The sequence below is a fragment of the Herpailurus yagouaroundi genome, unplaced genomic scaffold (genome assembly GCF_014898765.1).
Source record: "Herpailurus yagouaroundi ecotype Mexico unplaced genomic scaffold, PumYag 161, whole genome shotgun sequence".
Lineage (NCBI taxonomy): Eukaryota > Metazoa > Chordata > Mammalia > Carnivora > Felidae > Herpailurus > Herpailurus yagouaroundi.
Genome location: NW_024412402.1, coordinates 16,629,911 through 16,655,947, shown reverse-complemented (window position 1 = coordinate 16,655,947; position 26,037 = coordinate 16,629,911). Strand labels below are relative to the sequence as shown.

Here is a 26,037-nt window from a genome sequence, read left to right as displayed (position 1 = left end):
TTACAGGGCTTCTTTGTCACATTCAGACCTAATCTAATTAGAAGTCCACTGTATTTTACATTCTGACTAGCTCATTGTTGAGGATTTCTCTTGCACAATCGCATGACTGTTAAAGATTAGGTTCAGGGCTGGTCTTTAACCCGTAACCTTATTGAGTCAGCCTGGAAACACCAATCAAAGTTACTTACAGTTCACAGTCCCTTTTCTGGTGAGCGGCATGGAGGACAGAAAGCCTCAGAATCCTGCTCCAGACTTCACCTGTCAATAAAAGAAAACGTTTTTTATAGATGTGTATGATTCTGCTGAGTGAGAGCTCTGAGAGCCAACGTGGGATGAGGGTAAACTCAGGAGTCGTTCTGGCTCAGGAGCAGCACAGGACTACAGCTCTATTCCCACAGTCCTGAGTGGGAAAACTTCCCGATCCAGGCACTCTTGGTGCAAAATGATCATTGTTTAGACAGCTAACCAGGACAGAGAGAGAGGATCACTCCCTCCTTACCTGCTTGCTGCCTCAATTTCTTGCGAGTTTCATCCCCTTCCCTATAGGAATCCCGGAGAAAAACAGGCTCATGGCTGTTGAGAGCCCTGAGCTGACCGAGGCAATAATCATTTACTGATGCCTCCCGTCTGAAGGGAGACCCCATGCAGAGGGACAGAGCTGGACGGCCCCTGTGAAAGCTTGCAACCTACATGAGGAAGGCTGTGAAAAACTAGGAAACCACAAAGCCCAGGTTGTTGTTTATGGCAGGATTATGGAAAATCTGGATGGAAGAGAGAAATTTCAAGGAAAGGTGAAGAGTGCAGTTGGGCTAGATGGAGAAGAATGATGAGGGAAGGACTGGAAAGATAAAAAAATGTGACTGCTTTTAATTCTCTTTCTGGAAATAGAGCAACAACAACAAGAAAAACCCAGCACATGCTTATGAGTGTCTGCTCCGTGATCGACGCTGGCTAGGTGCAGCAGGAATAAAATCCCACGGATGGGTCCTGCTATGAAAATGCTGCCACGTCATTCGGGAAATAAGATTACCCATACGGAACATCACCAGATATTGTGCAAGACAAGGCTATATGCACAGTAGTGCTGAGCTGTGTGGTAGGGACTATAATTCTCTCTCCACAGAGAAATGAAGTTGGCGAGAGCTGAGGTGCTCAAGAAGTATTTGGGCGTAGGGAGAACTTGCATGGGGCCTTGGAGATTGGCAAGATTTGGCCAGCAGAAGGGAGCAAGAGGGCATTCGTGGAAAGGGAGCAATCCAGGCATGGATGAGAGGGGGGCAGCATGGGAGTGCCCTGGGACAAGGCAGAGGCTGTTTTGCCTGAAAGCAACCAGGAGAGACCAACACTGAATAAGCCAGATGGGGCCAGAGCATCTAAGGCTCTGAGTGTCAGGCCAAGAGGCCAGGCTGGGGGTAGGAGCTGGTAGAGAGCCATTGAAAGTTTTTCAACAAGGAAATGACACAAAGAAGAGGAACCCCCTTGCCCCGACCCCTCTAATAATATTTTCCCTTTAATTAAGACATGTATGAAAGAAGGACTGTGTTACACTAGACAATAAGATTAGGACTAACTGGTTGATGTTAGAGGAAGTCAACCTTCAGTTCGATATAAGAAAGAAGCCTCTAGCAATGAGAACCATCCAAAAATGAGCTAGGCTTCCTCAGAAGGTAGTGAGCTCCCCAACCCTGGAAGGAGAATCTGCACTGGGTGAGAAGGTGCTCCAACCACGGTCTCCCAGACATGGCTTCACCCATCTATGAAAGGTTAAAAAAAAATTAGGAGTCTGATAGGGTTGACAGACTTCTATATTGATAAAACATTGATACTGTCTTCATTTATCATCATTTCGTAAAGTAACTCAACCCCCAAAGTAAGGGGAGTAACAGGACCATTCTTTGAATTGAATAAATACAGCATCATGGAATGCATTCCCTCTCCCTCTCTTTCTGCCTCTCTCTCTTTGTCTGTCTGCTCTCTCTCACACATGCACGCACACACACGTGTGCACACACGTGTTAATATGTGACCTCTCCATGCTGTCCTTAGTTTTCACTCGTGATCCCGAGTGAAAAGTCTACTTTAACTGGCACTGATCCCGGACACATGCTGGGGAACCACCTATGCGTCATGTATTTTAGAGCCTTCCAGAGCCAACAGTGTGTGGTCCTGGCAGGCAAGGGTTCATGTCAAAAGCCTTCAGACAAGCAGCTGTGCAATAATAGGACCAGAATTTAAACTCAGGCCTGTCTTGTTCACCATGAAAATAAAATGGAACTATAAATGAGACTGACCACTCACATTTATAAATATGAGGAAACTTGTGAAGTGGTTAATGAGGAACGAGTTGTTGAATGTTTGTCTGGGAATGAGGTAGAAGAGGGACAGAACAAAGCTTCCTGCAGGAGGTAGCACATGCTCCAGGAGAGCTGAGTGGCACCCGTGGAGCATGCCCAGGAAAGCTGGAAGGCTGGAGAGAGATGAACTTAGGGCTTAGCAAGGGCATGAGTCTAACACAGAGAACACATAGAACATGAGTCTAACACTAGGCCTGGGGTGTTCACCAGACACGGGTTCACGCCCTCACTCTGTCATTAACTTACTGCGTGATCTTGGACAAGAAACTTTACCCCCTCCGTGCCTCAGTTTCCCCATAGGCAAAATGATATGGTTAGACTACTAGATAATCCTTAAACCGAAATTCCATCTGATATCTATATACCTGTGAGGTTGCCCAGACTAACCTGCCAGGGAGGGCTCTAAGTCTCATGCTAAGGCACCTCAGTATATCACCCTGGTTAAGAGTAAAGATGTGGGAACCAGATAGTTCTGGATTCAAACCTAGGTCCATCGTTAACCTAACCTTAATCTCTATAAACCTCAATTTTCTCCTGTTTAAAAGGTAGGGGGTTAATAGTAGCATCTTTAAAAAAAATTTTTTTAATGTTTATTTAGTTTTTAAGAGAGCGAGAGGCAGGGGGATGGGCAGAGAGAAAGGGAGACACAGAATCCAAAGCAGGCTTCAGGCTCTGAGCTGTCAGCACAGAGCCTGATATGGGGCTCGAACTCACGAACTGTGAGATCATGACCTGAGCCGAAGTCGGACGCTTAACCAACTGAGCCACCCAGGGGCCCCAATAGTAGCATCTTTAAATGAGATGATGCACCTAGAGCTGCCTGGAACATACTAATAAATGAGGATTTTTGTTGTCTTTATGTGTTCTGAGCTAAGGCAGGCAGCAACTGAATGGAAAAGGAGAATGAGAGGCAAATCAAGAAGATTGAGGCCTTCTGCATTTATCCCACTGCCCATGACAAGCTTTTCAGGTCTTGCCCCAGCCAGACCTTTGGGATGAGGACAAATTATGACAACCCATTCTGGGGCACCGAGAGTCTCTCTGGATGCTCTTCTTCTCTGAAAGCCCATCCACAGGCATAAGAGCAAAACTTCCAAGAAAGATAAAACGTGAAGAGACCACTCCGAAGGAAACCCTTGAAGGACCACCCATCCATCCAGACGGTGTGTCCCGTGTCTCCCCACCTCACTGCCGAGGCTTCTCTCTGTTCCACCTGTGCTCCCCCCATCACCCTCTCTGTTCCACCTCTGCTCCCCCATCACCCGGCAAGAGCTTCCAATTATTTATGTACACTTGTTGAATGAGGTTGTCAGTGACAGCCCTGTAGGCTCTGACCAGCAGGCTCTAAATCACACAATAACTAGGTAGCTGAAAACGGATAAAATTACCTGGCACTAAATACTTGGCTCTGAGATGCAAACCCCACCCCACCCCCGACCCCCACCAGCCCTCACTGAAGGTGCAGACTTTCTTGAAGCCTGGTAAGAGCCAATGCTAATGCCACACCTGTCTTCGGCCCCTTGGGCCATGGGCCGTGCTGGTCACCCTGTTGCAGAGGGAATGGAAGAACTCCCTGGGTCATGCTCCCCGGGCCTCTAATCTTGGGCCCATACCTGTAAGTACAGGTTCACATATAAACCCCTCTAAGGAATGCTGACCCTGGTGGGCTAATCCTAACGACTTTCATACACAGGAGAAGGACCCGGAGGCCCTCGTGACCTGTCTACATCCGATGGGAGTGCAGTGGGGCTTCCAGGGCGGCGGGGCCCTCTACAGAGGCAAACCCTCAGGAGCTACAGGACCTGCTCACAGGGCAGCCTCCCGGCCCCGTGGACATCCTCGGAGGATTGCTGATTCTCCATCAGGAGTCTCACTGCCCTTCTCCCCACGGCATCGTCGTCGACCTGCCTTAGGCCTTCTCTCTCTTCCAGGGCCCTAATTGGTCTCCCGGCCTCTAGCCTCACCCCATTTTTGCCCGTGTACCACCTCCCCTCAGCCTGGCATCTTTCTGGAACACAAATTTGATCGTGGCCACTCCTCCTTAAAACCCTTCCATGACGCCTCATTGTCTGACAGGCGTTGCCAACTGGCAGTCCCTCCATGGACTCTTGCCTGTCTGGAATTTTTATAAATTCCGCCAACATCTCAAAAGTGGGAAATTTCAAATTTTAACCATCTGTATTTCTAACTTTTCTCCAAAGGTCAGGTGACCTAACAATGCCAGTCCTACATTTCCACATGGCAATCACTAGACGATGCTGAGTATTGGCCACCTCCTTTCATAGTTTTTTATTTATTATTTACTTTTGAGAAAGACAGTGTGAGCAGAGGAGGGGCAGAGAGGGGGAGAATCTCAAGCAGGTTCCGTGCAGAGCCTGACACGGGGCTCGAACTCACGAACAGTGAGATCATGACCTGGGCCGAAATCAAGAGTCAGATGCTTAACTGACTGAGCCACCCAGGCACCTGAGTCACCCCCTTTTAATCACGCACGGGTCCTCCTGTTTCCCCTGAGGGAAGGCAGATGTCACCCTGGAAGTCTCTCCCGTCACAGGGTCAGACACCCAGAGGCTGACTTATTCTGTCTGCTGAAGAGGTTCGGGTTCAAAGTGACAGCACAGGGGTGGGTGGCTCATTATGTTCTCAGCTGTGTGGTGCCAGCGGGAGGGTGGATGACAGGATTCAGGAAAATATCAGCACTACCAGGCAGGCCCACCTGAGTGTCCTTCCCTCCCACCTGGGCAACGCCACTCCTAGCCTGGAGACAGACGGCAAAGGTCCTAGGGCGGTTCTCCTGGAATGCCAACGGCTACAAGGCAGGTGCTGAAGAAGCCCCGCCCGCTTTATTCCTGAGGCCCCACCCCTGGGTCCAGCCTCTCCCCACCCCGGCTCAGGAGCGGCCGTACCCCCTCCCTTTATTTCCATCCCACTGTTCCTATCAAAGCCCTAACAGCACATATTTTGTTAATTGTACAAACCTAATGGGGGAATGCATTGGCAAAAAAGGGTAATGGCCATCAGACCAGCAATAAAACAAAATTAATGGCCCATAGGAAGAAATCATGTCCACTTAATCCCGGCTCTGAAACTCTAATAGAATAATGGAATACCAACGGAGGGTTTTTTTCTCTCTATGCAGATTGCTTACACCATGTTAATCACTTGCAAAGCAGGCCACATACCACTCTGGCTCACATGACCCTCCAGGGAAAGTAGCAGACCAGAAACATTTAGTGCAAGGCTCATTACTGACAGGCACCACCACAGCAACACCTTCCCTCTCTCCCTCCTTCCCCCAGGTGACTCTGGGACAGCCGGTATGGGGTGTCATTGAGAGCCATGAGGCGTGGTGGGCCGGAAAGCAAGACACATAATACCTAATAATAGCAAACATTTATTGAGTGCTTACTATGTGCCAGACACTGGGCCAGCTAAGCACTTTCTATATACTGTATTACTGGATCCAATGTTCATCTTCTATCGCTGGCTGCGCAGTCTAACAAGGTAGCTGCCGGCCACGTGTGGCTTTTTAAATTCAAATCCTAATTGATTAAAATGAAATAAAATTTAAAATTCAGGGTTCAGCCTCACCGGCCACATTTTAAGAGCTCGACAGCCACACGTATCTGGTGGCTACTGTACTGGAAGGTTCACATGGAGTACGTTTCCGTCATCGCAGAACGTTGTATTAGAGCCTGCTCTAGAATACTGAGGCCATTTTATCTTGCTCATTTAACGGATTCGGAAGTCAAGGCGCAGAGAGGTGAGGCAAGCCGCCCAAGGTCATGCAGCTGAAATACGGCTGCGTTGGGTTCTAACCCAGCTCTATCTCACTCTGGCTCCAGAATCCCCAGCCTACCCACCACTTCCTGGCAGAACAAGCAGTCAAGCCTGCAGGAAAGTCTTTTGAGGGAAGTTAGCAGTAGAAAGGCTCTTCTGGGTTGTCTTCAGCACCCACCCACTCCCTGGCACCCAGAGAGCAGACAGACCCCCAGTGCTCCACTTGGGAGAGCCAGCTCCGTGGGTGTGTCAAACTGGGAAGGTCATCTGGAGAGAGGGAGGGCTTTACAGATCATCTAGCCCCACCTCCTTCAAGTTATGAATGAAGAAACCAACGTACAGAAAAGTTAAGTGGCTTGCCCAAGGTCAAACAGAATTAGAACTACAATCCAGGTTTCCTAACCACCAGTCTTCACTGGCCAAAGGAGAGGACCAAGCAATGCCCAGACCCATGTGCAGTCACAGGTGAGAGGAGGAAGAGGTGTCCCTCCCACCTTCCTGGAGAGTTCTGGGCCAGGTTGGAAGTGGCTGGGATGAGTTTGAGGGTACTGGGCTCTGAGGAAAAGCAGGAAAGGAAGAAGGGTGGGGACAGTCAGGCCTAGAAGATGTACTGGTTAAAAGCATGACATTGGGTCACTACTATCTTTTGGGAAAATAGTATATGGAATCTACTGTCATTGAGAATACACTGACTGACCAAGCAGCCCCAATTTGAGAATGTATCCTACAGGGAAAAAGTGGCAGGTGCACAGGGATAATGTGGCAGCATCTATCGTGGGGAAAAGTCTAAAGCAACATGGATGTCCACCAATAGGGGAATGGCTGGATAACTCCTGGTACAACCATACTGTAAATACATGAGGGCATTAAAAAGAATGAGTTCGGGGCGCCTGGGTGGCGCAGTCGGTTAAGCGTCCGACTTCAGCCAGGTCACGATCTCGCGGTCCGTGAGTTCGAGCCCCGCGTCAGGCTCTGGGCTGATGGCTCAGAGCCTGGAGCCTGTTTCCGATTCTGTGTCTCCCTCTCTCTCTGCCACTCCCCCATTCATGCTCTGTCTCTCTCTGTCCCAAAAATAAATAAATGTTGAAAAAAAAAATTAAAAAAAAAAAAAGAATGAGTTCGACCGACACCTTTTGCCAGGCAAAATGGCCATAACGTTCACAATAACAAAAGTAAGTAGCAGAGGATGTGTGTGGAGTGATTCCAAGTTTATAAAAACAGAGAAAACTCTAGGACGAGTTGATCCCTTTGCATGTGTTGGTGTGAGCACGGAGGCAGCATGGAAGGGGTGGCCCAGGGTGTTCACACTGGTGCAGATGGGGCACTGGAAAGACAGGGACGAAGGCACACCGTTTTTAGCACATCTTAGCCTTGTTGCCGGTGCAGGGAGCACCGTCACTTCTGTAATTTTTGTGAAGAAACTTAATAAAGGAAGAGACAAATATTTGACAAAAGAAGAAAAAAAAAGAGAAGTCAGATTCCAAACCTGCCTCACTCACTAGCTTCACAGCCTTGGCAAGTTCCTTAATCTCACTCCATCTTGATTTCTTTGCCCAGAGACTGATGATAATAGTATCATGTCATGAGGTGGTGGGGAGACTGGTGGGAAAATGAGTTTATAGCTGCTCGACAATTGGGGCCTTTCTATCAGAGGGGAAAATCTGCCGAGTACATGGAGGGACTTCCTGGGCCACCTCTCCAGGGCGGTCTGAGAGCCATGGCCAGGGCTCCCTACACACCCCTCAGAGCCCCTATATTTTGCCATACAACCATTTCATCTATTTATTTTTATTTTTTGTTATTTATTTATTAAAGTTTATTTATTTATTTTGAAGGAGATAGCGGAGGGGGGTGGGGGTAGAGAGAGAGGGAGAGAGAGAATCATGAACCGTGAAATCATGACCTCAGCCAAAATCAAGAGCCAGGTGCTGAACCAACTGAGCCACACAGGTGCCCCTATTTATTTATTTATTTGTTTGTTTGTTTATTTATCTTCAGAGACAGAGAGAAGGTGAGAGCACTCATAAGTGGGGGAGGGGCAGAAGGAGATAGAATCCTAAGCAGGCTCCATGCTCAGAGACGTGCTTGACATGGGGCTGGACCCCACAACTGTGAGATCATGACCTGAACAGAAATCAAGAGTCAGACACTCAACCAACGGAGGCACCCAGGAACCCCCTCACCCTCCCATGTCCCGCGGTACAAGGATTTTAATGCGTCTCTCTGTCTATCAGACTGTAAGATCTTTACAGGTAGGAATAGTGCCTTGGTTATTTATTCATTCATTCAATCATTCAAGTTAATAACTTAAAAATTATGTCTTAGGCATGTGTACCTGCACTGTGCCTGACATCAAAGATACAACAATGAAGAAGACAGAAAAGTCTCTGCTTTCATGGAGCTCACATGCTAACGGAGGAAACAAACTACTTATACACACGTATATAGTCCAGTGGTGATAAGCACTAGGAAGAAGAATGCAGCATGACAAGGGAGCAGAAGTGACTGGGGAGGGGACGGGGACATTTTAGAGAGAGAGGACAGGAAGGAGCCTCTGAACCTCTCTGGGAAAGCGTCCTTTGAGGCACATGCCACAGACCTGGTGAAGCCAGTGGTTGCATTCAAAAGATGTTAGTTTAAGGGGCGCCTGGGTGGCTCAGTCAGTTAAGCATCCGCCTTTGACTCAGGTCATGATCTCACAGTTCATGAGTTCAAGCCCCGTGTCAGGCTTTCTGCTGTCAGCACAGAACCTGCTTCGGATCCTGTCCCCCTCAATCTCTGCCCTTGCCTCTCTCTCTCTCTTAAAAATAAATAAATAAACTTTAAAAAGGTATTAGTTTAAGAATAAAATAAAGGGGCGCCTGGGTGGCGCAGTCAGTTGAGCGTCCGACTTCAGCCAGGTCGCTATCTCGCGGTCTGTGGGTTCGAGCCCCGCGTCGGGCTCTGGGCTGATGGCTCAGAGCCTGGAGCCTGTTTCCGATTCTGTGTCTCCCTCTCTCTCTCTGCCCCTCCCCTGTTCACGCTCTGTCTCTCTCTGTCCCAAAAATAAATAAACGTTGAAAAAAAAATTTAAAAAAAAGAATAAAATAAAAATAGGCTGGTGGGAGAGTGGAGGATAATTAAGACACATCAAAAACATGCCTCCACCCAAAAGAACTGAAAGGGGGGACCCAGATGTTTGCACATGCCTGTTCTTAGCAGCATTACTCATAAGAGCCAGAAGGTGGGAGCAACCATAGTGTCCGTGGACAGATGAATGGAGGAACAGAAGCATTATATGGATACTGACATATCACTGAGCCTTCAACGGAAAGCCACATGGATAAACCTGGAGCAATACGACGCTAAGTGAAGCAATCCAGTCACCAAAGGACAAAAACTGTCTGATTCCACTCACGTGAGGTACCCAGAGGAGTCATATATGTAGCGATGGAGGGTAGAATAGTAGCTGCATGGGGCCGGGAGGGAAGGGAGAGGCAGGGTTAGGGTTTAACAGATACCAGGTTGTAGTTTTGTAAGATAAAAAGTGTTCTGTGCATAGATGGTGGTGATGATTGCACAAGACTATGAAAGTACTTAATGCCACTGAATTGTGCACTTAAAAGTGGTTAAGATGGTAAATTTTATGTGATACGCATTTTACCACAATTTTATTTTATTATTTTCAACGTTTATTTATTTAGGGGGGAGAGAGAGAGATAGCACCCACTTAAGTGGGGGAGGAGGGGCAGAGAGAGACAGGGACAGAGGATCTGAAGCAGGCTCTGTGCTGACAGTAGAGAGCCTGATGCAGGGCTCGAACTCAACGAGCCGTGAGATCACGACCTGAGCTCAAGTCAGGCGCTTAACCAACTGGACCACCCAGGCGCCCCTATCACAATTAAAAAAAATACACACCACCACTAACTTCTCAGAAAAAAAAAAAAAGAGCCCAGGATGTTAAAGAGCAGGAGGAGAAGCAGCTGACAGCCAAGGTGAGGCTAAGGGAGCCCAGGGCGGACAGAGAGAGCAGGGAACCCCAAGTCTCTGAGGCCCAGGGGAGAGAATGCAGAGGGGAGGCTGCCAGGCAGAAAGGGACAGAAGCTCCCAGGCCAGTCTGCTGACAGGAAAGGCAACTTTCCTGTGGAAACGTCTGAGCCAAGGCGATTCCAGAGTGCCGGTACTGGATAAATGAGACACAATTTAGGGTAAAAAAGAAAAGAAAAAAAATGTTTTTAAACTGGTGGGAAGTAGGAAACAACTGGTAGAGAGTTGGGCCGCTCTCTAGCTTGAGATGAAAGACAGTCCCACGAATCCACTGCAGGAGATCTAAAAGGGAAAGGGAATAAGAAGCTGAGAACATGATGAGGGGTTTGGGGCCCTTCACCCGATGCAGCCGTGGGCAGCTTGGTGTGTTGGAAAGCATCTTAGGGCCCAGGAGACAGTCCTATCTTTGTGCCCCTTTGACCTTATGGGGTCTTTGACCTTGTCTGGGCCTCAGTTTCTTCATCTACTGAACTGAGTGTCTAGAACAGGGCAAGAGGAATCTTACATTTTTAGGGGTCCACAAACCCCTTGCGATTTATCCAGAATGGCATTTGTGTGTACATTTTTCTATGGAGGGATTTATACATTTTTACCAAGATTTCAAGGCTGTCCGTGTTCCCAGGAAGGTTAAGAATTGGCTCACATTAAGCTAGAAAGTTCTAAGCTTCCCAGAAATCTTGAACTGGACACCAGTAAATACTTAGGCCTCAAGTAAATCAAAATGTTTATTCCTGCTTTGCCCGCAACACAGAGATATTGTAAAAACGAAGCGAAATAATTATATATTCCGAAAAGTTAAAATTATTTCTCTCATGCAAGTAACTATGATGATCGTTATTGTTGGAGTGTTGCAGAAAGAAAGAGTAGCTCTAATTCTGTGTCTCCCTCTCTCTGCCCCACCCCCGTTCATGCTCTGTCTCTCTGTCTCTCAAAAATGAATTAAAAACATTAAAAAGAAGGGAAGGAAGGAAGGAAGGAAGGAAGGAAGGAAGAGTAGTTCTGCAGCAGGCATAAAGGGGGCATGATAAAGGGACGTGATGTGCTATGGGCTGACCCTCCTCTGGTTAGAAATGAGGAGGCCCTCAATTCCCCTTGTGGAGAGGGGTCCAGGCCAGAAGGAAGCGTATATGCAGCCTACCCAGGAGGGACAGCCTAGGGCAGAACAAACGCATCTCTTTGGGCCGAGAAGCTCTCATTTTGTGTCTGGCTTTACTTGGGAGGGAACTTTGAATTGTGTGCCTGAGAAAAGTGACAGACTGAGGATGGATGCGTCAGGGGAAAACAGCACAGGCAGACTGGCCACCAGAGAGCAAGACACAGACTGGAAACCTGTGGAATGACTAAGCTAGTGTCACCAGGGCAGAGGGGACCTCAGCCACAATGGGGAGCGCCTATCCAGAAGGAGCCGGCCCAGAGGCAGTGGGAGGGCCGGTTGTCAGAACCGCGCACGGTTGCACCTGGATGGAACCTTAGACATTATCCATTCCATCCTCCTGATTTCATGTCTGCAGAAACGGATTAGGAGAGGGGTGACACTTATCCACACCAGTCCAGGATTGAAAGCCAGCCAGTAGCTCCCTTCATTCGTTTACAGAATGTGTTTTGAGTGTCAGACCCTTTGCTAGGTTGGAGATCAATAACGAGCAACAAATCTATCCCTCTCCCCTCAAGGAGTCCATAGTCTAAAGGGAGAAACAGACACCGGTTGCTTGAGGGGGTAGGTGTCATCCAGCATGTTAAGTAGGGGCCACAGATGAGGGTCTCCCCACTTCAGGCAGGTACATCCAGACAATGGCAAGATGGAGGGTCAGCCACTTCCCCTCAGGCCAGTCCTGGAGGCAGTGGGAATATTCACCGTAGAATCCAAGCCAAGCCAACAGACAACTACATGTCAGAAAAGAGTGCCCACCATGGCAGCCATCGAAAGAAGACTGTCTGTGCGTCTCTCCCGGGGGAAGAAAGCCACGCACTCCAGCAGGCCAGCCACAGGCCCTGGTGAGCAGGCCTCTCCAAACAGCACTTCCATTCATTACTTCCTAACTCGCCTCGGGGGGCTGGTCCTGAATATTGTTTCATAAATAACTTAACAGGGCTCCAGCTTGTTTAACTGAGGTTAGGCAGATGTGCACAGCACAGGCTGATTATGAGGGAATTTGGCTGTGCTGAATGGTTCTGGGATGCTGATTCTCTGCGGAGGGGTGGCTCAGTGGAAAAGGCAACCACTCGGCTGGTGTCCCCACCTGGATCCCCAGATCGCAGCAGGGGGACACCGAAAGAGCATTTGTTTCCAGTTGTTCTTAGCCACTAATTTGGCTCCAGGGTATAACACCAATCTGAGAACAAACGGAGTAGGAAAACTGTGCGTTTCCTAAAGGAGGCCGAATATCAGCATAAACAGGGGAGGGCGGGGGAGGATTCCTGAGTTCACTGCACATGCCCCAGCGGCCTCCAGAGCCCAGGCTGGCCGCTTCCCTCTCCAGCCCGGAGTCACCCGGCTGCACTGCCATCTGCCGTGCCTCACCTGCTCATTGCTCCTCTGAGGTGCCTCCAGCAGAGGACAGATTACTCTGATGGCAGGTAGATAAAATGGGATCCCTTGCTAGCAGTAACTACCCAGAACAATCTCTCTCCTGAGCAACTGACTGTCTCCACCTGGCACCTGCCAGCCAAAGAGCTGACGGGTGGCAAAGGCTGGCGTAGGCAACTCTCCCCATACACGGAGAGGACCGTGAAGGCAGGACTTGCTCAGAGGGCCCTCTGTCGGGCTGCAGAAAGGTAGGCCGGGCCACCCCTCAAGGGGGAGACATGAAAGCAGATGTGTTTCCGGCAGAGGGAAGAGCTAGCACTCTCCAGGGGCAAAGGGGGTGACAGAGCTGGTGAGCCAGGCCACAGCAGATGCTTTCTCAAGACTGATGGGCAAAATCCCCAGGAAACAAGAGGCCCCTCTCATAGTTCAATTGCCTTCTGGTGGCTTAAAATAATGGAGTCAGAGAACTTTCCCTGTGACCCTCTTGAAAGCAAACCCACAGATAAAATGCTTTTACTAACCCGACCACTCTCCTCACAGCGTCTTAGCAGACAGGCCGTATTTTCCAGGACGAGAAAAGCCTCCCTCACCAGCATGTGAGTAAGCTAGTCAGTAAGCTCATAAACTCAACAATTTTAGAGAAAGAAAACAATTTTTTAAAAATCTCTGAGCAGTCGAAGTACGTGTCACAAAATCTTCCCACTAAAGTTTATGAACCTTACTTGTAAGGGAAACTCCCAGACTCTTACTCAGAGCTTCTTCTGACTGATTTCGTACATGCTTCTAACAGGACCAGGCATCGGGCATCTTAGACCTGCGCTGACAGAGGCAATAAAAGAGGAGGTGCGAGGAGGGAATGGAGGGTTGACCGAGGAGAGCACTGACGGGCAACCTAGTGAGTCATCACATCAGGTTCAGCCGTGTTCAGGATCATTTACTTAGGAAGATAGGGAGGATGCCCACTGGTGATGCCAAAAACATCCTCAGAGGATGTGAAGAAGGAAAGCTTTGGCTATCTGGAAAATCCCAAATGAGTCTCCCTCGTGATGCTTCCACGCTTCCTGTAAGTTGTTTTGAAGCTTGTTCAGAAGCTGCCTGCGTTCATTCATTTGCTCAATAGGCATTGACTCCTGTGGACGCTGGGGCATAAAGCAAGAGGAAGGCAGGGACCTTGTTTAATAACAACACACACACACACACACACACACACACACGCACACATGCACACATGCACATCAAGAGCATCTATTTATTGCACACGAGGTGCTCGATAGATGCACATTGTACAGATGTTAGAAAAGGCACCTGGAGAGGGGAGGGGCAAGCCAGTCAGATTGTCCTTTGACCCAATCCCTAGCTACTCACATGAGAATCTTTCCGGGGGAGGGGCTGTCATAATTCAGGAGTCAATTAAAAATGTCATCGTATCAAAACTTTAAACCGCTCCACCAAGAAAAACATGAAGACACCACAGAATCAGGCCTGAAAAAATGTGGACCAGATTGTCCAGTCCAGTGATGAAATGAACAGTGTGGAATCGTCAGTGTCTGAAATGCTTCCAGCTCCGGAGTCAACAGGACCCTAGTCCTACTTAAGGACAGACCTAGCCTGCCAGCCTGATTTCTCTCCTTTTCCCTAAAGCTTTGGAAGGCAGGATTTAGGTCTCTGCCCCATCGCAGATCAAGGAGACAGCAAGCCACTCTGCCTCCTCTCCCAGCCCCTCAGCTGGCGGGCTGGGGGGAACAGGGCACCATCATCATTTTGGGGAAAGTCTTTATGAGACTCATAAGGGATGGTGGGGGAGGGGCTAGGATTCTGGCAATCTGTCCTGAAGAATTCAGGTTAATAATTTATATATGCATTAAAAAAAAAAAAAACCCTTCTGAAACAAATTGCATACAAATTGTGTGACATTTGAAGGAAATTTGCCAATGTTGCTCAGTGAAGCGTAATAAATATATGCAGCCCGTAATAATAAGTTACTTAAACTAAAGGCACTAAATGATTTATTAATTGTCTTCTAATCCTTTCCAGCTCCAACTAAAACCAAGAGTGTAGCCATATTTCACATACCAGTTCATAATACCTCTAACACCAAACAGGGTGGCTGCCATTGGCTATTCAGTCCGTTTTTCATTCTGGCCCCCAACTCCCCAGATGGGCTTGTAGGAGGGCCCACAGCTGAGCGGACTGCTATTGTCAGCAAATGGGTAGATGCACCCCCAAACACATCCCATCCCACTGCACTTCTCACATGAATGTCACATCAAACACGCTCATTTTGCCTAGAGTTCCCTTCCTCTGGCTTCTACCTCTCCCACTGCCATCAGTACCACGGTGCCCCTGGGTAGACATCAGTCCTGGGAGAACGGGCTGTTGTCTCCTGGGATGTGCCAGGCTCACAGCCCCAGACTCCTCTCCAGCAGCAGATGGTGAGCCAAAGAGAATTAGAACGGAGATGGGAAATGGAACACAGAGACCTGCCCTTTCTCTAGGACACACTGACCCAGCAGGGAATGTGGGATTTCGGTTGCCATGCCCACTCACTGAGCCTCCTCCCTACTGCTCCAGACATTAGCCTCTTCTCCCTGGAAGACTTGATGCTCGGGATGTTGCCCAGAGCCGCCTATAGACCCCACCCTATCTTGGGATTCATACCCTGTGTCTGGTAGGAGGGAACATCACCAGTAAACTAGAAATCTGTCACCAGAAATATGGCCTGTGGATGGATGGAGAAGTAGGACCAGGAAGGGTCCCAGGAACTGAGTGTCTGTGTTCAGAGGTGAAATGATTCTCCACACCTCCTTGGTTCCCCAACATGCTTCTTTCCAGTCTTCTCATCTCAGAATGATGCCATATTCCACCAGCTACCCCCATCTGGGGGCCATCTTGGATTCTGCCTCTGCTTCTCTCTTACTCCCACACCCAACCAGGGGGATTTTACTCTTAAAAAACATTTCTCAAATCAGGGTGCCTGGATGGCTCAGTTGGTTAGGCGTCCAACTCTTGATTTCAGTTCAAGCTATGATCTCATGGTTTGTGAGTTTAGGCCCCACATCAGGCTCTCCCCTGACAGTGTGGAGATTGCTTGGGATAATCTGTCTCCCTTTCTCTCTGCCCCTCCCATGCTCACCCTCTCTCACTCTCTCTTTCAAAAATAAATGAACTCTATAAAAAAATATTTCTCAAATCTATCCCTTTCCATCTCCACCGCCACTGTATAATTCAGAGCCCAAGGATGCAAATCAGCAGCTCTTTCTAGATGTTTTGTGGGATTTGCATAGTGCTCCTCGTGTTCCTTTGTTTTGTTTTGTCTTTAAAAAGGTAATGTGTAGGGTGCCTGGCTGGCTCAGTTGGTTAAGCATCTGCCTTTGGCTCAGGTCATGATCTCATGGTTTGTGGGTTTAAGCCCCATGTCAGGCTCTGTGCTGACTGCTCAGAGCCAGGAGACTGCTTCCGATCCTGTGTCTCCCTTTCTCTCTGTTCCTCCCCTGCTTGCACTCTGTCTCTCTCAAAAATAAATAAACATAAAAAAATTAAAAAGGTAATACATAACATGGTTCAAAAATCAAAAGGTATATGAAATATCTCCCTCCATTCCTGTCCCCCACTTATCCAAGTGAACACAAATATAGATTCTTGGTATCCCCCTTTTATGCACACTTTTCTGCACCTTGGTGGATTTTTTCTTTTTACCCTTAAAATATTTTTGGAGATCTTTCCATATCAGTACAGAGTCCTCATTCCTCTTTTTATTTATTTATTTATTTATTTATTTGTAATTAATTAATTAATTAATTTTGAGAGAGTGAGTGGAGGAGGGACAAACGGAGAGAGGAGGATCCTAAGCAGACTCTATGCCCAGGGAAGAGCCTGACATGGGGCTTGATCTTATGACTGTGAGGTCATGACCTGAGCTGAAATCAAAAGTCAGACGCTTAAACCAATGAGCCACCCAGGCACCCTATTTTATTTTTTAAGTAAGCTCTACTCCCAGTGTGGGGCTTGAACTCCCAACCCCAAGATCAAGTGTTGCATGCTCTACCAACTGAGCTAGCCAGGCACCCCTCTCCTTCCTCTTTTTTTTTTTTTTAATTATTTTTAAATGTTTATTTATTTTGAGAGGGGAGGAGGGCCAGAGAGAGAGGGAGACACAGGATCTGAAGTCGGCTCTGCACTGATAACAGACAGCCTGATGCAGGGCTTGAACTCATGAACTGTGAGATCACCACCTAAGCCAAAGTCGAATGCTTAATCGAATGAGCCACCCAGGTGCCCCTCTTTTCTCTTTTTAAATCTGTAGTATTCCAGGGCACCTGGGTGGCTCAGTCGCTTGTGTCTAACTTGACTTCAGCTCAGGTCATGATCTCATGGTTCGCTCATGATGTCATTGAGCCACTGAATTTGAAAACTGATTGGGCTTTGCACTGGTAGTGCTGAGCCTGCTTGGGATGCTCTCTCCCCTCTCTCTCTCTGCCCCTCCCCTGCTCGCACTCAGTCTCTCTTTCTCTCACAGTAAATAAACTTAAAAAAAAAAAGTGTAGTATTCCATTGTCAGAATATTACATAATTTAACTAACCCCAACTGATGGCTGTTTGGATTCTTTCCAATCTTTTGCTATTACAAATAATGTCACAGAGGATATTTCACATATGATCAAGTATGTCTTCAGGATCAATTCCCGAGTATGAAATTGGTGGGTCAAAAGGCACAGGATTTATAATTTTGATAGATATTGCCAAACTGTCCTATAAAGGGTTGTACTGATTTACACAATAAGACAGCCTGTTTCCCCAGAGCTTTGCCAATACAGTGTGATAGACTTTTTGGATTTTTGCCCATTTAAAAGATGAATGGATAATGTTGTCTCAGGATAGTTTTAATTTGCATTTCTTTTTATGTGTAAGATTGCACATCTTTCCTATGGTAAGAGCCATTTGTATTTTCTTTTCTGTGAATACTCTGTTCAAATTCTTTGCCCATTTTTTTCTATTGGGCTGTATTTTGTTATTGTTGATTTTTAGCAACTCTTTGTATATTATGGAGAATAGCCTTGTGATGCGAGTTGCAATTGTTTTTCTCAGTTTTTCATTTGTCTCTTGACTTTGCTTAAAATATTTTGCCTGTGCTTTAAAAATTTTTTAATGTGAATTCCAACAGGCCTGGAGCATTCACAATCCCATTTGCCACGACCTCCCTCACCCCTCAGTTTTCAAATGACTTGCTTTACTGTTTTTCATTGCCTAGACATTGGTGTGATGCATGGAACTGCTACCATCACTGTATGACCCAGAGGAAAGCTAGTCTGAAAACAGAGCTGATATCTAGAGGATGACAGAGAAAGAATCTGAGGGCTTGCTGATGTCATTGAGCCACCGAATTTTTCTAGCCCTCAAGCACTCCTGGTTCTGGGCTTCATAATATGTAAAAAAAAAAAAAATTCTCACTGTTTAAGCCACTTTGGGTTGGATTTGCTGCTACTGGCAGGCAAAGGCGTTCTAACTGAAACATATTTTGAATGTGCTTGTGAAAGTCTGGTCCCTTCCAATCCATTCCCACTGGTGCTGAGGCCAAGTTCTAGAATATAAATCTGACAACACCACTCCCCCATTTCAATACATTCCATAGCTCCCCATCACCTGCAAAATATAATCCAAGAGCCTTAGCACTCAGTCTAGCCGTGCCCAACCCCCTCCTTGCTCTCACCGTTTCACACTTCCATGTTGTTGCTCACCCTGTCCCTGCTCCCTGGAGGGAAGGCTCTTTCCCTCCTTCTCCTGTATTGTTCCCAGGACAGTCTGTTCCACCATCATCTCCTCCAGGCAACTTTCAGACCAAGTCCCCAGCCCCACTCCCACCCCATCCAGTGCTTTCCTCCCTGGTTGCATTAACCTCATTGTCTATACATCTTTTTTGCATGCCTGGGCCCCTACCCTCCCACTTCTTTATGAGTTCCTTGGAAGCAGGGGCAATAGCTTGCTCATTTCTCCAGCCCTGATGCCTAGCTTGAGACCCAGTGTGTGGTAGATACACACGTGCAGTGTTTGCAAACCTGAATGGAGCTCCCCATACTCATCTTGTGTCCCCACAGACACCCCCTCAGACTTCTCCCAGCCCAAGTCCTCAGAACCAAGGCCTTGCCACCCACATCCGTGTCACTCTATAGAGAAGCTGGAAGAAATGTCCTATCCAAATGGGCTTGCTCTAAGAAGAAGCAGATGACCTATTAAATCACCAGATTAAACAGTGCCATTTGCCCGAGCATGGGCTCCCTGCCAGTGTCCCCGATGCTGTAGTAAATCACCTACTGCAACAGAAAGCCAGGGTTAGGAAGTGTGTTCACAGCCACTTAACCAGCTGTGTGAACTCAGAGAAATTACTGAAGCCCTCTGTGCCTCAGCCTTCTTATTCAGGTAAAAGGGCTGAGCAGGTTGTTGAGAAGAGTGTGATTGTCTCAGAGACGATGACCAGTAAATGACAGCCATGTTATTTCCTCTCTTCGAGCTGAAACAAGCCCCTAGAAGAAGGACACAAAGTCCACACAGAGCACACCCCAAACACTTGGCTAAGGCAGGCCTCCTTTATAGGTCAGACACCAATATGGCGACCACACGGCAGAACTATACTAATGGGAACAACAGGGAAGGGAGAGGGCTGGCATCCAGCAAGCAGTTCCTGCGTGCCAGCCTGTGCTACACGGCGTGCACCTGTCCCCATGCACGTGCGTCACAGCAGCCCTGCAAGGAAGTACTTTCAGTCCACTTCTAGAGAGGAGCAGAGAGCGAGGCTGACAGAGGTTAAACGACTCACCCGGTGAATCCACATCATGAACCCAATTAAGTGGGGGAGTCGGGGTCTCCACTCGGCTCTGGCTCCCATCCCTGAGCTCTGTTTACTGCTTCGTGTTACCTCCAGACCACATGGAATAAGGCTGGCCTGACACATCGTGGACTTGTGTTCCTGCTGATAAAACTGGAGGAGGTGACCAAGGAAGGGAGAGGGAAGAGGGAGGTTCAGGGGTGATGACAGGGGCGGAATAGGAGAGTGAAGAGAGAAGCTCCTAGAAAAGATTTCGCTCATATCCCTAGCATGACCCTGGAGGCGGTGGGCAGGAGGGGGGAGCTTTGACTATGTGTGCGTGTATCCATGACTCTGTGTGAGTATACGCATGTGCGTGTGATTGTGTGTAGGGCTCTGTGTGTGTTTGCGTGTGTATAACTGTGTGACGGTGTTCCATGTGTGTCTGGCTCTGTGTGTGTGCATGCGCATGTGTGTACACGTGTATATGACTGTGCGTGACCGTGTGCATGTGACATGTGTATGGCTCCGTGTGCACGCACGCATGTACACGGGTACGTGTGTGTGCATGTGGGGGAGGGGAGGACACCTTGCATACACCGGCCTCCCCCCCACTTCCAAACACACTCACACGCTGGCTGCATCAAGCCTAGACGTGCCCCATGTGAGCTCCACGTGCAGTCAGCAGAGGGACACTTCGCCTATTAACTGTTGCAGGCAGTTCCAACCGGCCAGGTGACATCGGTGTTCCTGGCGCTGTTGTTATTAGACCAGGACTGACCCGGCCAGGCTGCCTAAGGGGACAGCACAGGGGGAAGGGGAGGGCGGAGGTGCCTTCTCTAATCCAGCCAGGCTCCCCTGGACAGACCTTCCCACATCTGGACACACCACGGCCGCCCAATCAAAGAGAGAGCTCTCTCAGCTTTCAGAGATGTTCAGAGCATAGGGGAGACGCACACACCTTCCCCACCCAGCAATCCATAGCAGCAGGCTGGGCCTCCGGCCGGGGAAGGGGTGGGAAAGGGAGGGGAAAGGAGAGGAAGTGGGCTTGGCTCCCAGGCTCCTCAGGCCGCCTCAGCACCCATCAGGATTCACCCTCCACCAGCCCTGTCCCAGGTTTCTCTCTCTTCCTCCCTCTCCTTCCATCTGGTGCGGTCTATGGGTGAAGAGGGCCGGGGCCCACCGTGGGGTCATGGCCGCCTGCTGGGAACAGGCAGAATTGAAACCACATCTCACTCCCCATCCCTGCCTAATCCCCCCTGGCTACCTGCCCCTCCGAAGTCCTCTGAACTCTGCCGGATGGCAGCCGCCACAGAGGATTTTAGCAGGACAAAAGAAGACTCTTATGGAGTCAAAAAAAGAATCTTATGGGGCCTGGATGCAGTACAAATTCTTACCCTCTCCCTGGACTCCAGAGATAAAAAACCATAGCCTTATACTTACTTAACATAAAAACATCTCAGCGGCTGGGGAAACCCTTATTCTCTCAGTTCCCTAAAACTTGGGAGCCCCCAGTGTCCCCAAACACAGTTGACCAATTCAAGTTAGCAGCAAAGACTAACTGGAAAGTCCCTCCTTTGCTTCTTTGCAAAACAAGATGCAGAAACCAAACAATTGAGCATGGTGTGTGACTGCCTAGGACTGGGGAGAAAGAAGAAGAAACATAGGTATACACACATATAATGTGCATTATGATAATTGTCCAACCTTCCTGTGGTATTGTGGTGCCTGCAAAGAGCCTTTCACCTCCATCCTCTGGTTTTCGTGAGTCACAAGGTACTGGAAAACAGAAGTTTACATCCTGGCTCACACCCTGGTTTCCGAACTGAAAGACCTTGGGTAAGTTATGTCCATTGTACAGGTGAGAAAAATGAGGCCCAGAGGGGCCCAGGGTCTGCCCAAGTCACAGAGCAGCATCATTCACAGTCATGTGTCCACCAAAGCCCTAACCACGGCCACAGCTCTCTGCGCTGCCCCCTAGCTTTTCTTTCACTCGTTCTAGCCTTGGTTAGAAAACCAATTATTACTGCACTCGCTCCCAACCCTCGTCTTCCTGGTGCGAGAAAAAGAGTCCCCTGGTAGCAAGCTGATATTTGGACAGTCTGAGAGCCAACTGCTCCGGAAGACATGGCCTTCCCCTTCCAGGACTTGGTCACGCTGCCAAAACAAGAGGAGAAAGCTTCCAACAAAAGTTTGTTTTCATGGAGATTTTATTTCCTTCGCTGAGGCTCTCCCGCCACAGATTTCTCTTTGTTGGAACTCGCATTCAGAAGTCACCAGATACACAGCCCCTGACCCTCTGAGCCCTCGGGGGATCTCACGCCTTTATCTCCCCTCCCAGGCCACCAGGCTGCCTGCTCCCCCACTCCCCCACTCAAAAGGCCCTTTGAGCCATTCTGGAGAGAGAGGGGCTCTTGGAGTGGACAAGGGGCTTCACTGGGATGAGCCCTCCACATCAAAGGGCGAGGGACGGGGCCCTGCGTGCACGTGTCTCTGAGAACTGGCAAGGGGAAGAGGGTGCCTAACTACCTCCCTGTATCCCTCGGGCAGAGGTTGTGTTCCACAACGGAGAGGCTGTTAACTGAGGCTCACACGGCAGGACCCACATCTCCCAGGCTGTCCCCAGGGCTTGGCTCGGCTAGCACAGAGGCAGGGCCAGCCCAAGCACAACTCGGAAGGGGATAAAATCTGTCGTAGATGCACAAGGCTTTCCTTTTGCCCTTTTCAGGATCAGCTGCCCTCCCAGGTCCACAATTTAGAGATTTTACTCTGGCTGTCTCTCTTAGCAAGAAAGAGAGGGGCTAACATTAATCCACGCTTCGTGGGCAAGTCTCCCCGGTGTGTGCATTCAAGAGAGAGGGAGAGAGGGGGAGAGGGAGGGCAAAAGAGAATCCAAAGAGTAAATGCTCAGCTCTGGGGGATAAATTGCTAACGGTAGAATTACAGGTTCAAGAGGCCAGTGGGATTTGGAGGTGGCAGCAAGGCGAGGCCCCCGACAGAGGTCCAGCTGTCCTCAAAGCCTCCCTTCAGGAGGTGGGCCCTCTTATGTGCTGTCACGGCCATGGACATTAGGGTCAGGCAGAGCTCATTCTGATTCTCAGCCCTACAACTTGCCAACTTGATGACCTTGGGCAACTTAATCTCTTTGGGTCTCGTTTCCGTCCTCTGTTCAGATGGGGATGACACCATCAAGGATGGTGTAAGGAACAGACAACAGACCCAAAAAGCCAAGCAGGGTGGCCAGCCTGTAGGAGGAACTGGACTCTCCCTCTGTGAGGCCTGAGGTCATGGTGGCACCATCGGTATTTCTCTTTAGGTTTCCGTACAAACAGTCTGGGTCTTCCTTTGCATATACCCTCTCACCCTTGCCCCAGACTGTAGCTAGATGGGAAGATTTTTAATGTTTACATTTTTAAGTGCCTATGTGAACTTTTGTCATGAGGAGACAATTAAGACAATTTGCAACGCATTTTTCAAAACTACCACCTCATTTGTTTCTCAAATGGTCTCATTCCCATTTAATAAATGAAGGAGTCACAAGTCAGGGATACGAAGTGACTTTTCCAAAGTCACTCATCAGGTAAGCAAGAAAGACGAGGCCAAGCCTCATCATGACTGGCACAGGCATGTCCAAAGAAATTCCACCCTGACTGGGGCAGGGAGGGGTAACAGATATGAAGGATTTGGGGGCTCATATGCAAAGGGAAGCCAGAAAGGATGATGACTTTTTGAAGATGGAGGGTTCTAAATAAACCTTTAGAGTCTGGATTTGAAAGTCCAGAAGCTTGAAGGCAGCTCAGAGGGATGTCTGTCAGGCAAGGTGGCAGAGAAAAGAAGACAGAGTCACACAATTTCTGTGGCAACTCAGGAGTTCAGGGAAAGCTGAAGACCAGCAGAAGGCGGCCCTGGGCCAGACCAGGCTGCGAGAGACTGAAGATGTAGTAGAAACAGCATCTATAGAAGTTTACTTTCCAAGTCAAAGTGAGTGCTGAGGTCAGACCCTTATTGACCCACCTACCCAAATAGTGTGTGCCCAAGTTCTCAATCACACAGTAAGAAAAAAGGGGTGGGGAGGAACTAGGGAAGGGCATTGGTCTTGTCCTAACTATAGAACCAGCCAAGAGGCCCTCCCTCCATGGGAGCTGGCTCCATGGATCATGTTGCCTCTCCATGGGCACCTTCCATTAACCTAGGAATACACAGAGTGGGGCTGTGACCTTCCTTCTCTCTCCCCACCCTATTCAATGGGGTCCCTTGACAACACTAAGCTCTGACAGACCCTTTAAGAGCAGCTTCCTGGGGCACCTGGGTGGCTCAGTCAGTGAAGTGTCCGACTTCGGCTCAGGTCATGATCTCATGGTTTGTGAGTTCAAGCCCCGTGTTGGGCTCTGTGCCGACAGCTCAGAGCCTGGAGCCTGTTTTCAGATTCTGTGTCTCCCTCTCTCTCTGCCCCTCCCCCACTCGTGCTCTGTCTCCCTCCCCCCCCACCCCGAAAAAATAAATATTAAAAAAAAAAAAAAAGACAGAGCACCTTCCTCTCCTCCCAACCAGCGTCAACCTGTCAGGGCCAAGTCAGGTGCAATCACACCTGGCCTACGATGCTGACTCCTGAACATTCCATTCGGAGATTCCAGGATCTCAAATCCATAATTACCAGCTCCAGAAAGAACGCCACCCCTCTGCCTCCTTGGGCACACACAAGACTGACTACATGTTTCTGGACTGATCTCCTGCTTAACCAGCTGCAAAGGGACTCTTGCAAAGGGAAGATGAGGAATCCCTCCTGAGTCCAGGGAAGCCACTAGTCTGTACTGTGAAGCGACTGCAGACAGTCTCTTTTTGCTTTCCAATATACTTAATCAACATGAGAAGGATTGTGAGGGCTGGAGTTTCTACAGGTAGAACTAACAGAGAAGAATAATGTTCATAAATCATTTAGCATGCAGTCCAAACAGAGGTGTTATTTTTTTTTTTCTTAAAGGAAAAGGCAATGCCAAAGAAATAGAGCCATGTAGGAAACCAAATTCACTGTGACTTGTCCCCAAATGTAGTGTCCCCAAGTGGAGCAACACAGCCCATTCATACCCTTTTCATCTGCAGTCTGACCCTGATTTTCCAACTTGGGTCCCTCCCCCATCCCACAAGCTCAGACCAGCAAAGGGGTCAGCACTGGGGACAGACAGCTGATAAAAACAGCTGCACTCCTACCTAGCACCGCAGCCCCTGTCCAGAGACCGACTGTTTCTCCTCCGACTGTTTCTCCTCCGCAGCTGACTCCACCCTGGGGCAGCTGGGCCTGAGCAGGGAGCTCCAGAAGGAGGGGAAGTCAGGCTCACAAGGCCCAGACTACATTTTTTCAGGCCTCAGCTCGAAAGTCACCTCCTCAGAGGACCCTTCCCTTGCCTAGCCACCCCATGGAATGATGCCCATGCCCCAGCCACTCTCGACCATCTTCACCTTCTTTATTTCCCCTTCAAAGCAGTTATTACTACTTCGCATTGTATTAGAGAGATGTTTATTATGTGTCTTCTCTACCGGCATGTAAGCTGCATGAGGGCAGAAAATGTATGTTTTGTTGACAATCAAATCTCCAGCACCTAGAACAGGACCTGATGCATAGTACCTACTCAACGAATATTTGTTGAATGGATGGATGGATGGATGGATGGACAGATGGATGGAGAGACAGGTAAGTAAGTAAATAAAATGGTTCCTTCTCCCTCATCCAGGGAACATTCCAGATAAAGAAACCATTGTCTACCCCAAAGTAGGAAGATGGTAGTCAAGAGCTAGGGATCTGTTGCCGATTTCTGATTCTGTCATTTTGACCCAGAGTCACCAATTCCTGTTCATCAGCCTTACCCTCCCCACCTGTAGAATGGGTATCATTCCAATGCAAGAAAGACAGGGAGGGAGGAGTCGGAGAGAACTCATGTTTATTGCCTTCTCTTACTAGTGCCTTATACCATGCTAGGGACCTGACTGATGACAATTGCCTCCTTTAATCCTCAAATTTAATCCTGTGAGATTAACATTATTACCTCCATTTTACAGATACAAAAACTGAGTCTGAGAAATATAATTCACCGAAACTTGCACATCTAGGAAGTGAGAGAGGGAATTTCAACCTGGGCCTGCAGATCCCGGAGCCACTTCTATGTAACATGGTGGCATCCCGTTGCAGTTTATCCTTTCACACGTGTGTGCGGTGCGTCGTCCCAGAAGAAAATCCATGAACTCTGCACTCTTCCCAAAGTAGAAGTAGGGAGAGTTAGGGTGGTCAACTGGTCCCGGTTTCCCTGAGACTTTCCCGACTTCCACACTGAAAATCCCGTATCCCAGGAAATCCCTCAGTCTCAGGTGACCCGGAACAGTTGATCGCCTTCAGGATCACAGAGACCCTGAACACTGTGGCCAGAGAGCATGGGATTTCCTCAGAAAAAGCGTATCCTTCACAGGTCCCGCTGGCAGGGATACAAGGGTCCGTCCGTGTCTGTGCCGCACGGCTGTGTGCCCCCCAGCACCGCACCGGCGTCTGAATTGCCACACAC

General features: G+C 48.7%; 1 protein-coding gene and 1 long non-coding RNA gene across 5 annotated transcripts in view; one reads left to right on the top strand and one right to left on the bottom strand.

Annotated features, from left to right (window-relative positions):
• Positions 1-26,037, bottom strand: part of PKNOX2 (PBX/knotted 1 homeobox 2) — a 280,016-nt gene that overhangs the window by 193,351 nt on the left and 60,628 nt on the right. For all 4 annotated transcript variants that reach the window (XM_040483432.1, XM_040483435.1, XM_040483436.1 and 1 more), the window contains exon 2: positions 189-258. The gene's annotated coding sequence lies outside the window, so the exon portion shown is untranslated. The remainder of the gene's footprint in view (positions 1-188; positions 259-26,037) is intronic.
• On the top strand, positions 187-24,565 carry LOC121035590 (uncharacterized). The gene is made up of 5 exons (XR_005792977.1): positions 187-260; positions 7,320-7,322; positions 23,085-23,114; positions 23,355-23,356; positions 24,553-24,565. It is a non-coding gene; the product is annotated as an uncharacterized LOC121035590 (long non-coding RNA).